Source organism: Caretta caretta, chromosome 8 (assembly GCF_965140235.1).
Source record: "Caretta caretta isolate rCarCar2 chromosome 8, rCarCar1.hap1, whole genome shotgun sequence".
Classification (NCBI taxonomy): domain Eukaryota; kingdom Metazoa; phylum Chordata; order Testudines; family Cheloniidae; genus Caretta; species Caretta caretta.
Genome location: NC_134213.1, coordinates 38839414 through 38852682, shown reverse-complemented (window position 1 = coordinate 38852682; position 13269 = coordinate 38839414). Strand labels below are relative to the sequence as shown.

The 13269-nt window shown below is 40.5% G+C and overlaps 1 protein-coding gene and 1 pseudogene across 4 annotated transcripts in view; both read right to left on the bottom strand.

Annotated features, from left to right (window-relative positions):
* LOC125641569 (protocadherin gamma-C5) overlaps positions 1-13269 on the bottom strand; it is a 426447-nt gene that overhangs the window by 328709 nt on the left and 84469 nt on the right. The window lies entirely within an intron of this gene.
* On the bottom strand, positions 4525-7257 carry LOC125641160 (protocadherin gamma-A10-like; annotated as a pseudogene).

The following is a 13269-nucleotide window of genomic DNA, read 5'->3' as shown; positions in this document are numbered from 1 at the left end:
TGTTTATACAAAACTAGACACGCTATTCCATGACCAGTGTCACCAGTGCCATATACAGAGATAATATCACCCTAGAGAAGTATTATCCTTTGTACAAGGCACTGGTAAGACCTCATATAAAATACTGTGTACAATTCTGGTCACCCAGGTTCAAGAAAGTTGAATTTAAACTGGAACAAGTGCAGAGAAGAGCTACTAGGGTGTTTATGGGAATGGGGGAGGGGGTTATGAGAGGAGACTGGAAGCTCTTGGCTAGTTTAGTCGAGCAAAATAAGCCTGAAAGGGGATATGATTGCTCTCTATAAATACATGGGGCTGGGGGCTCATTCCCTCAGGGCACCCCGCATTGATCACTGTTGGAAGACAAGATACTAGGTTAGATGGAAGGTTGGTCTGATCCAGTATGGCCGTTCTTATGAAGCTAAAGCACAATGTTGGCACAGGAACAAATGGATAAAAATTGGCCATGAACAAAGTCAGGCTGGAAACTGAAAGAAGGGTTCCAGCTATGAGAGGGGAGAAGTTCTGGAACAGTCTCCTAATAGGAGTTTTGTGGGCAAATAATTTAATTAGTTTTAAGAGACAGAACCGGACAAATTAATGAGTGCAATTGTCTGATGGGGTTGCTTGTGATGGGGGAAGCGGGGGTTAGAGGTCAGGGCTTAACAGCCCTGAGGCTCACTTCCAGTTTATGTCTTATGTTCCTAAAGCTCATGCTTCAGGCTTTCAGCCAGCCACTAGCAGGGAGTCAGAAAGAGATTCCTCACCTATGTATTCTGGGAGGGTTTTTTTAACCTCCTTCCTTTGATGAAGGGAGGGATAGCCATGGCTGGAGATAGTACATTGGGTGGGGAGAGGCAGGACTCTGAGTTGGAGCCAAGCATTCCCTCTCCTAGGTGCTTGGCTGGCTGGTTCTTGTTCATATGTTCAGTATCTAACTGCACACATACAAAATGGGAAATAAGTGCCTAGGAAAGAGTACTGCACAAAGAGACCTGGGGGTCACAGTGGATAAGAAGCTAAATATGAGTCAACTGTGTAACACTTGCAAAAAAATCAAACATCATTCTGGAATGTATTAGCAGGAGTGATGCAAGCAAGACATGAGAAGTAATTCTTCCAATCTATTCCGTGTTGATTAGGCCTCAACTGGAATATTGTGTCCAGTTCTGGGCGCCACATTTCAGGAAAGATGTGGAGAAATTGGAAAACGTCCAGAGAAGAGCAACAAAAATGATTAAAGGTCTAGGAAATATGATCTGTGAGGGAAGAGTGAAAAAATTGGGTTTGTTTAGTCTGGAGAAGAGAAGACTGAGAAGGGACATGACACCAGTTTTCAAGTACATAAAAGGCTGTTGCAAGGAGGAGGGAGAAATTTTTTTCTCCTTAACAGCTGAGGATAGGACAAGAAGCAATGGGCTTAAATTGCAGCAAGGGCAGTTTAGGTTGGACATTAGGAAAAACTTCCTAACTGTCAGTGTGGTTAAGCACTGGAATAAATTGCCTAGGGAGGTTGTAGAATCTCTCTCATTGGAGATTTTAAAGAGTAGATTAGACAAACACCTGTCAGAGATACCCTAGATAATACTTAATCTTGCCATGAGTGCAGGGGACTGGACTAGATGATCTCTCAAGGTCCCTTCCAGTCCTACAATTATATGATTCTCTGATGTCATATGTAGCATCAGGAAGAAATTATCCCCCAGATCAGATAGGCAATGACCTTGGAGGTTTTTTGCCTTTCTCTGCAAGTGTGTGGGTGCTGGTCATTTGCCAGGATTATTTGGTTATTTCTCACTTAATCATTTCCCTGTCATTGCAGGGAGCCTGAGTACAGTGCATCTCAGTCCCTCCTATTTTCTGCCTGTGGTACATAATAGACTAGTTTCCTGTGTGCTGTAATACTTTGGTTTCATTTTGTTTGTTGGATTTAGTGTGCTGGTGCTGGGTGGTGTTGGAGGCCTGTGATATACAGGAGATCAGACTAGATGATCTAGTGGTCCCTTCTGTCATTAAAACTGGTGGCTCTATGACTCCATTACTCCTGCTTTATATTGCCCTTTAATACATCAAAGAATCAGGTTGAAAGAATAAAGCCATAGCACTGCATTGGGAGTTCATATTCAGTGAATTATCTACTATCACCCCTATGTCCTTTCCAGAGTAACTACTTTCCCAGGTACAGCTTCCCATCCTGAATGTATGGCTCCTAAATGCATGACCTTGTATTTGACTATATTAAAATGTATGTTTTTACTGCTCCCAGCCTACAGACCTCTCTGCATGGTTGACTGGATCTCTGTTATTAACTAGCCCATCAATATTTATGATATCTGCAAATGTTAATGATTATAGTTTCTTCCAGATCACAGATAATAATACTGAATAAAGTTGGGCTTTGACTCCAACTTTGCTGAGCCTCATTAGAAACACCACCATCTGATTATCTTGACATAGTAAATAAAGTTTCATGTCTGAATTAGTTTATACCCAATATGTAACTTATTTATTTTATAGTATTAGATTTCAATATGAATATCAAGTGGTATTAAGTTAAATACCTGACATTAATCTAAAAATACTAGGTCAACAGAGTTACTTTTATGAACTAAATTAGCAATCTCATAAAATATTTGTATTCTAGGCTAGCCAGACATCAAATAGGGAATAATGCCATCATCTTTATAAGGCAGTCTGCTTTTAAAATGTGACTTGCTAAAATGACATTAGATGTGGGGTATCTATAATATCTAGGCTATTTGGGGAATAAGAGTTTACGATTGCAAACCTTTAGCAATGGCCAATGTAAATTAGATTTATAATATACTAGAATAACATTTTCGTTACGGATTGTAATGGTAATAAAGGGTGTCATAAATATAAAGGGAAGGGTAAACCCCTTTGAAATCCCTCCTGGCCAGGGGAAAGCTCCTCTCACCTGTAAAGGGTTAAGAAGCTAAAGGTAACCTCGCTGGCACCTGACCAAAATGACCAATGAGGAGACAAGATACTTTCAAAAGCTGGGAGGAGGGAGAGAAACAAAGGGTCTGTGTGTCTGTCTATATTCTGTCTTTGTCGGGGATAGACCAGGAATGGAGTCTTAGAACTTTTAGTAAGTAATCTAGCTAGGTATGTGTTAGATTATGATTTCTTTAAATGGCTGAGAAAAGAATTGTGCTGAATAGAATAACTATTTCTGTCTGTGTATCTTTTTTGTAACTTAAGGTTTTGCCTAGAGGGGTTCTCTATGTTTTTGAATCTAATTACCCTGTAAGATATCTACCATCCTGATTTTACAGGGGGGATTTCTTTATTTCTATTTACTTCTATTTTTATTAAAAGTCTTCTTGTAAGAAAACTGAATGCTTTTTCATTGTTCCCAGATCCAAGGGTTTGGGTCTGTAGTCACCTAGGCAAATTGGTGAGGCTTTTTACCAAACCTTGTCCAGGAAGTGGGGTGCAAGGTTTTGGGAAGTATTTTGGGGGGAAAGACGCGTCCAAACAGCTCTTCCCCAGTAACCAGTATTAGTTTGGTGGTGGTAGCGGCCAATCCAAGGACGACAGGTGGAATATTTTGTACCTTGGGGAAGTTTTGACCTAAGCTGGTAAAGATAAGCTTAGGAGGTTTTTCATGCAGGTCCCCACATCTGTACCCTAGAATTCAGAGTGGGGGAGGAACCTGACAAAGGGCGTTTATTTTATTGAGGGCTGTCAGTGTAAACTATTCACGTACATTTCATTTTTGTAAAGAAGATATCTTCTGCACTGATCACTGACGATTTTTCATGATCAAAATAAAGATTTAGAGCGCTCCTTAAACTCTTTTTAGGTCTTCCTTCTGATTAGAAACTGCTTATCACGAATAGGTTTAGGATTTAAGCTCTAGATGAAGAACCTATGAGGAAAGAAATCCCCAGATGTTGTTTAAGTGTCCTTGGCAAGAATTTTAAAAATGGGTGCCCACAGTTTGTCTCTTACATCCAAATTTGGGTATCTTCACAAGTAACCTGATTCTAAACAATAAATGGGCACAAGTTTAGGCATTTCCTACAGATATAGAATCCCAACTTTAGGCACCAATTTCTTAAATTTTTGATAGGGACTAATTTAGTGATAAGGCTACTGTGATTGGCCTTTTAAAAACACAGCTAGGATATAATAATATAGAAATAAAAAAATGTGTATGAGGTATATGTGGAGAAATTAAGAATGGAAATTCTGAACTCCTTAACAGAAAATATACAACATGAAAGAAATGGCCACTAGTAGTTTTATCAATTTTTCTCTGAGAGTCAATCAATCCAACCCTCCTCCATTTTTAAATATTAAGCCACATTTTTCTGTAAACAGAATTTGATTTGAAATCTTTGTTTCCATAAACTTATTTTTAACATGTGTACTCAATAAAAAGCTCTTTCTTCCTTTTAAAATATCATTACAAATACGATTGACAAAAAGACTACAAAATATAATGGAAATATAGTAACTGAAGTGTTTTACTCAGAGATCAAAGAAATATCGAATTCAGCCGAGTACACTCACCTCCAAGAAGATGTCGAGAGCATTTCTGGTACTTGTTTCTTCATCAAACGATTCAGTCTGCTTGTTGACAGCAGAATTAATACCCGTAAGAGTGTTTGAAGCACTTCCCCCTTGAAAGCAGAATTCCTTTAATCCACAGTCCTTATATAGGACAGTCTCCTGGGCAGAAGTGTGAAGAAAAGCTCTGACTCCATCAATCCCCACAAACTGCGAGACGGGAACTCCACTGAAAGTCACACTCGAGGAGTCAAACAGCTGCGAGTTTCTCCACCTGCGAAGCCTCAGGGCCAGGAACACTAGGATAAAGGTAAAGAACAAGGAGGAAACGGAAGCCACAGCGATCACCAAATACAAGGTGAGGCTGGACTGGGGGTCTGCAGGAGCTGAGAGGCTGCTTAAATCGGAGAGGATTTCGGGGATGTTGTCAGCCACCACCACCGTCACGGTGGCCGTGGCAGAGAGAGGGGGCTGCCCGTTGTCCTTCACTAAAACCACCAGACTTTGCTTGAGCGCATCTTTGTCTACAAAGGAGCGTGCTGTCCTGATCTCTCCGCTGTGGAGTCCCACAGAGAAGAGCCCCGGCTCTGTAGCCTTCAGCAGCTGGTAGGAGAGCCAGGCGTTCTGCCCGGAGTCTGCATCCACCGCCACCACCTTAGTGACCAGGTAACCCAGCTCGGAGGAGCGAGGGGCCAACTCCACTCCCGTGGAGCCATCGGTGGGAAAGGAGGGGTGTAAGATGTGCGGGCTGTTGTCATTCTGATCCAGTATAAAGAGAGTGACGGAGACATTACTGCTGAGAGGTGGGGAACCCCCATCCTGAGCCTGCACTTGGAACCGAATCTCCCGGAACTGTTCGTAATCGAAGGAGCGCAGAGCGTAGAGAGCCCCAGTCTCGGAGTTAATAGAAATGTAGGAGGACAAAGGCACTTCGCTTCTGTCTCCTTCAATAATGGAGTAAGTGACTCTGGCGTTCTCCCTCCAGTCCACATCATTTGCCTTCATATGAAATACAGAAACACCTGGGGTGCTATTTTCTGGGATATAGGCCGTGTAATATTTTTGATCGAAGACAGGCCGGTTGTCATTTTTATCCAAAATTTCTATAAAGACTGTTTTTTTTTTTTGAGCTGAGAGGAGGAATCCCTCAGTCTGTGGCTACAACAGTGACATTGTATTCGGAGACTTGCTCCCTGTCCAAAGCTCTATCAGTCACCACAGTGTAAAAATTATCAAATGACCTCTCTAATTTGAATGGGAGGTTTTCTGGAATTATAGAACAAGTGACCTCACCATTCTCCCCAGAATCTCGATCATGCACATTAAGAATAGCAATCACTGCACCTAAGAGGGAATCTTCGGCAATGGGACTGAAAGCAGATGTGACGGTGATCCCAGGGATATGATTATTAACGTCAGTAATCTCTATCAGAACTTTGCAGTAGGCTGATAGCCCGCCTTCGTCCCTCGCTTGTATGTCAAATTCATAAAATACTAATTCTTCAAAATCAAGCTTTGCAGTTACTTGGATGTCCCCAGTTTCAGGATCCAATTTAAATTTTTTGTCAACCCGTTCTGAGATTTTGAGAAACGAATACTTGATCTGTGCGTTTATGCCTTCATCCCTGTCCGAGGCTGTTACCCGGAGCACCACACTACCCACAGGAATGTCTTCCTTTACACTCACTTTATACACCGATTGCGTAAATTCTGGGGCATTGTCGTTTCCATCCAACACCACAATACGGATTATTGTTGATCCTGTTTTTACAGGATCCCCACCGTCAGTGGCGGTGAGGATCAAATTATGAACTGCTTGTTGTTCTCTATCCAAAGATGTCTCCAATATTAATTCCGGGTATTTTACACCGTCATCTCCGGTTTCTACATTCAGGATAAAAAGCTGTCTTGGCTACATTTGTAATTTTGTAGCGAATTCAGTCCTACGTCAGGGTCATGAGCTTTTTCTAATGGGAAACGTGTGCCTCTTGCAGTATACTCGCTGATTTCTAACGCGCTTTCATTTTCTGGGAAACTGGGCGAGTTATCATTTATATCCTTTATTTCCACCTCGCCTCTGTAAAGCTTCACTGGATTTTCCGCAAGCACCTCAATATTTAACACACATTTTGCAATATGACCACAGATCTGCTGTCCATCCTTTCGTTGACAAATAAATGGCCGTTTTTCAAATTCAAACCAAAATATTGTGTCCTATCTCTGGCAACAAGGCTTACTCCGCGGTCTGAAAGCTCCTTTAGATCCAGTCCCAGGTCCTTTGCGATGTTCCCCACGAAGGATCCTATCTCCATTTCCTCAGGAATCGAATAATGAATCTGTCCCGAAACTGCCTCCCAAACGGTGACCAAGATACAGCAACGCAAGACTCGCCTTTTGAAATCCTGTCTACTCAGTGTGTCCGCCATTTCAAAAGGGATGAAGAGCTGCCTTCCAGTTTTCTTACCGATGTCTGCAGTGATTAGGAATCAGGAATTTGTATGCTGTTGTCTCGGACCAAATCTTCATTACGGCATCCTATGTAAGGTCTAGATTCAATCAGCAAGGTCCTCTTTTTCTATTCAGACCTTGCATCCTGCGGCTTCTCTGTCTTTGCTGTTAAATGGGTTTGCTCTATTTCGTATTAGACTGTTTGTACATAGTTAGCGAACAGCGACACTCAGAGTCTATATCAATGACTGCAGAATACTCCATTGTGAACGGTCTGTTTTGTTTTTTAATACTGACATTTCAATTGTTCAGTCATTTTAAAGCGCTAGATATGTAATTAAACGTATTGTTACATTATGCTATGTGAACTGTCATGCATACATATGTGAATATATATATATATATAATTATTATTCTCTACAATGTAATGGAACACTCTACAGTCTGATTATGACTGAATCAGAATATATCTTTTAGAAAGACATCAAATCTCAGTGTGAGAGGGGAACCTGTATAATGAAATATGATATACTTTATGCTTTTTGCTGACATATGTCACTTCTTAATAAAATTACTATCTACATGATATCTATTAAAATGTGAAGTATAAATCCCTTAAATTGATTGAATTGTGTGTTAAAAACACTTCCAACAATAGAATGCCTATAGACGTTCATATATTAATAGACAGAAATAAGAAAAGAAGATTTCTTCCATAAATTACATAGACTAATGTGGACATATGTTGAGGCATGAGATTGTTGGGATACTACACATAAAAAAAACAGACATATTAAAATAGTCGTAATACTTAGTTCTTATACGGGACTTTTAATAAGTAGATTTCAAAGTGCTTTACAGATGGGTTTAGTATAATTATCCCCACTTTACAGATGAGGAAATTGAGGCACACAGAGATTAAGTTATTTGCCCAAGGTCACCCATCTGGCCAGGGGCAGAGCTGAGAGTAAACCCCAGTACAAGTCCAGTGCTTTATTTACTAGGCCATACCAATGACAATTTAATTCATCTCCTAGAACTCTTGACCTAAAAGAAATTGCATTGGTGAATGAATTTGTCATTTCTAAAGTCATTTCACGTATGAGCCCATATTTTGAGGGAATACAGATTTTTCAATAAGGTGGAAATACCCTTGTGTTTTAGAATGAAAGGATGCTTCGTTATAATTATATAAATTTGTAAAAGCATTACTTCCATTACCATCTTTTGACTATAGATCTTACAAATGCACTTTAGCATTATATTTGGCATTATTATTCTTTAAATACTGTCACTTATCATACTTCACAATGTTTGACAGTAACATTTTGAAGTAGTAGAAGTATTTCACTTCTTAAAATGTGCATACAGATTAATAAATTCACTGGAATAAATTAGATAATGGGAGAGGTGTCACCAAGAAATTAATGAAAGGAGAAACGAAGAGTTTGTTCATCAATAAATAAACTTTTTAATTTAACCTCAGTTGCTTAAAATTAGATTACATGATGTACAGAAATAAGCCCACGCTCATCTGAAAGTAGAAAAAAATTGGCTAATCACAAAACATTTAAAATTACTAATGTTACAAGATGTAAATGTATGTGCAGAGGTCTAAAATGTTCATATTTAATTTCCACATAATATGTAAACATAAATAACAAAATACACTCTAAATCGTCATTAGCACAAAATATACACATGCGAGGGACTAATCCGATTAATTAAATGTTCTTCGTTAGATTTATTCAAACTTTTCTCAGACCTGTTTGAATACCTTTGATCATTTTCTTGTTTTTTTTTTTTTTTTTAAGGGAGTCGTTTGAGTTACTTGCCTCGGCAAACTAAACCGAACCATTTTAAATTCCCCAGTTACAGACTCATCGGGATCATAATTTGTGTGAAGAAAAGCTCTGATTCCCTCTATACCATGTACTAGGACATGGGAACTCCACTAAAAGTCACACCGGAGAAGTCAGATAGCTGAGAGTCCCTCCATCTGCAGAGTCTGAGGACCAGTAGCACTATTATAAAGATAAAGAACAAGCAGGAAACAGACGCTATCACATCCCCAAATAGGAGGTGAAATTGGACTAGGTGTCTGCAGGACCTGAAAGGCTGCTTAAACCGGGGAGGATTTTGAGGATGCTATCAGTGAGGGCAAACAACTTAAATTAGTTTTAAGAGATAAGCAAATTTATAAGTGCAACTGTATGATGGGACTGCTTGTGATGGTAGGCGACAGGGCTCAGCACCCCAGGGGCTCACTTTCTGTTCGTGCCTTATGTTCCTAAAAGCTCATAATTCAGGGTTTTAGACCACCAACTGCAGGGGTCAGGGAGGGATCCACACACACAGAAAGGCCAAATATATTCTGTTTTTTACTCCTGCTCTCTCTCTCCTTTCTCTGAAGCATCAGAGATGGCCACAGCTAAAGATGGGACATTGGAGGAGCAGAGCCAGGGCTCTGAGGTGTCACCAAGCATTCACTCTCTCAGGTCCTTGGTTGGCTTGTTCTTGCTGAAGTATGTACTCAGGGTCTAACTGATCTTCTTTTGTGGGGTGGAGAAAGGCTTTTCCCCCAGGTCAGATTTGCAGTGACCTTGGTGGTTGGTTTCTTTTGGTTTTTGTTTTCCTTCCTCTGCAGCATGTGGGTTCAGGTCTCTTGACAGAATCATTTCTCCGCCACTGCAGGACCTCAGGCACTGATGCACCTCAGTCCCTCCTAGTGTCTGCCTGTGGAACATAATAGTCTTGTCTCCTGTGAGCTGTAAGGTTTCAGAGTACTTCGGTCTACTTTCAGTTGGATTTAGAGTGTGGGTACGGGGCGATGATGTATGGGAGTTCAGACCAGGTGATCTGGTGATGCCGTCTAGCCTTAAACTCTATGAATCTATGACCACCACCGTGACAGTGGCCGTGACAGAGAGAGGGGGCTGCACGTTGTCCTTCACTAAAACCACCAGACTTTGCTTGAGCGCATCTTTGTCTACAAAGCAGCGTGCTGTCCTGATCTCTCCGCTGTGGAGTCCCACAGAGAAGAGCCCCGGCTCTGTAGCCTTCAGCAGCTGGTAGGAGAGCCAGGCGTTCTGCCCGGAGTCTGCATCCACCACCACCGCCTTAGTGATCAGGTAACCCGGCTCGGAGGAGGGAGGGGCCAACTCCACTCCCGTGGAGCCATCGGTGGGAATGGAAGAGTACAAAGTTCCCGCGGTATTGTCCAATATAGAAAGAGTGACGGAGACATTACTGCTGAGAGATGGGGTACCTCCATATTAAGCCTGCACTGGAAACGAATCTTCCAGAACTGTTCGTAATTGAAGGAGCGCAGAGTGCAGAAACAGAGCTTCTGAGTTAATGGAGAGGTAGGCTATATTAGGAATTTCATGAAAACCACTATCAACAATTTAGGAGTGACTGGCATTCTCCTTCTAGTCACAGTGCCTCCACAGAAAAACACAGAGTTTCATTTCAGATTGTTTTCCGGGTAATAAGTGAGGCAGGACTCACTGCTAAAAAAGGTGGATTGTCATTTTTTCCTGAAATTATCTTACTTGTCTTGGTTACAGTGAATGGAGGAGTCTGTGCCTGTGATTGTTACATTTTTAATCTGAGACCTGCTCCCTGTTCAGGACTCTGTGAATCACCAATTTGTAATAATTATCAAATGATCTCTGTGTCTGACGCGGGAAATTCTCTGGGATGGAAGTGTTACTTGACCATTTCTCCCTGAACCTTGATTGTTTATATTAAAAATCGCGATTCCTGAACCAGTTGAAATATCTTCTGAGACAGAGGTAAAGAGAGAGAACGCTTCAGGCGTTGAAGTGACATAATTTTCCTCAATAGCATATATAATTACTTTACAATAATCCCCCGTCCGCGACTTTCCTTAGCGTTTACCTCTATTTTATACAGCTGAGCTTCCTCATAATCCATGTTCCAATATTTCTTACTTCTTCCGTGGCGGAATTACAGTGGAAAATCCTCTGCATTCCCTCAGATGCTTCCCCGAAGAAGTAGTTTAAACACACTGTTCGCTCCCTCGCCTTTGTCAGTCTCCAAAAGTCTAATTACCAAGGTTCCTTCTTGCACGTTTTCCACCACATATGTTTTATATATGGACTGGTTAAACACAGGCTGGTTGTCGTTTGCATCTAGAACAATAACCTGGATCGGAGCTATAACTGACCTGCAACTGTGAGATGGTGAAGACTTTGCTCCTCTCGGTCCAGGGATTTCTCCAAAACCGGTTCGGAATACTTCGCGCCACCAGCGTGTGTCCTTACATCCAGGTTGAAATGTATATTGCAGCTCTGTAGTGAGTTGGATCCCACCTCCCGATTCTGGCATTGTGTAGAAAAAAGTGCGTCCCCGGAGCCCTGAGCTCATTGATTTCTAACAAAAGTTTGTCTCTCCGGTAGCTGGACGCTTTATCACTAATGTCCTAGATTTCCACTTCAACTCGTTGTCCACTTCACCGTGTGCTCAGCCTTTATATCCAGCCCCAGATTCTTTTCAATATTTCCCACGAAAGAATCTTTCTGACTTTCTTCAAGAATCTAATAGCGAATCTTCCCATAAACTGTTTCCAGAATTGTAATAATAAGAAAATAAAGCGGAACTCGCCCTTTGCAATTCCAGACACTTTGTCTGCCATAGGAGTGAAGATGCCTCTGACTTCTGTTTAGGCGAATACTGTAGTAATCGGTATTATGTTTATTATTTAATGCATACCTCACAAGAAGTTTGGAAAAATGTAAAAATAGCTCAAAGGCAAAGTACAGTCCCTATATTCCCTTTTCATAACCAAACACTGTTATGTGTGGTCGATCCATCTCTGCTTGTGCGGTGTGTATAAGGGGAAAGAGTTGGTTGAACTGGATTTTCATTTCTCTCCTTAACGGGCGAACAGCGCCGCTCAGAGCATCAACGGAACATTGCGAAGTACTGGAAGCTGCGATTATTTTTAGGAGAATGTTCTTTTCTTTTCGTGATTTATATTGATTTGTTTTCAATAAAGCTAAACGTTATTACATAAATAATACTTTAGATGGGTTTTCGCAGAATAATGTAATTAGGTCTGCAATGGAAATATTTGTACAGCAAATATTCTGAATATATTGAGAAATACCGCTCTTTCATTCTGTACTCATGCAAGGAAGTCTTGAAAAGTGACACAAAATGGTATTTAACATCACATATATAGGTGAAAATGAAAAGAGAAAATACGAACATTTTCGTAGAGTGCAGAATTATATAGTCTCAAAGTGCCATCTTTATGGTAAAAACAGAAAACTAATTAAATATAATAACTGGGCCAAATCCAGAGGTTCTCACTCCATTTTTGCTAAATTTTGCTCAGTCCTAGGCTCAGTTAAATTCCATTACAGCCAATCGCATTTTCCTTGAAAAAGAGCTGATTAAAATTGAATAAGTACGTTCTATTCATATTTTTAGTATTTGTGCCAATATCTTTAAATCATCTAACACAGTTTTATCTCTTTGACAGCATACGTATAGCGACCAAAATGTAATTTTTATTGTATTGTGAGGATCCCTCCCTCCTGACAGTTTGCTGAAGAGAAATAGAGAGTTTCAAGGGTTAACAAACTCCAGATAATCGGAATGCGACTAGAATTTGGCAATAAGTACACAAAGACTTGTTTCATTAGGAACTAGACTTCAGGATTTGGCTCTCCATTTCCCCTCATAGCAGCTTTTGTTCCCTCCAGCCCCATTCCCCCTTTTCAGTACTCGAATGAACGTACTGATTTGAGGCACCACACAGAAAAAATTGAAATATTGCATAAAAGGAGCGAGTTTTCCTGATTATTGTTATTATTTTATGTAGAAAGGAAAAACCAATTTATTTATATATTACTGACCGATGTGAACCCAGATGTCTAGGTTTATCCTAATCAAGTTTGAAATGCTCCATCTTCATCGGTAAGCAAATTATACAAGCAGAAAGTTTAAATGTTGCTTATTTTGATGCACATTCTCAGAATACTCTTCCAGATCTCTCTTTCTTTTAGAGAAATGCTAATGCCTCAGCCATGGAAACAAATCAAAATGTTGTCCTATAACAGATTCTGTTCTATCATATATTTTAAGTAGCTTTCACCGTTTTAAAGGGCAGATTCTCTGCTACCCAGCTTCCGTTGGGAGCAGCAGAGCCGGGATCAGTCAAGGGGCCTGTTATGGCTATCTGATACTCTTCTCTAGATCAATCCAGGCTCAGGATAGAGCTACTTGGGAATATTTAACTTGTGCCTCTAA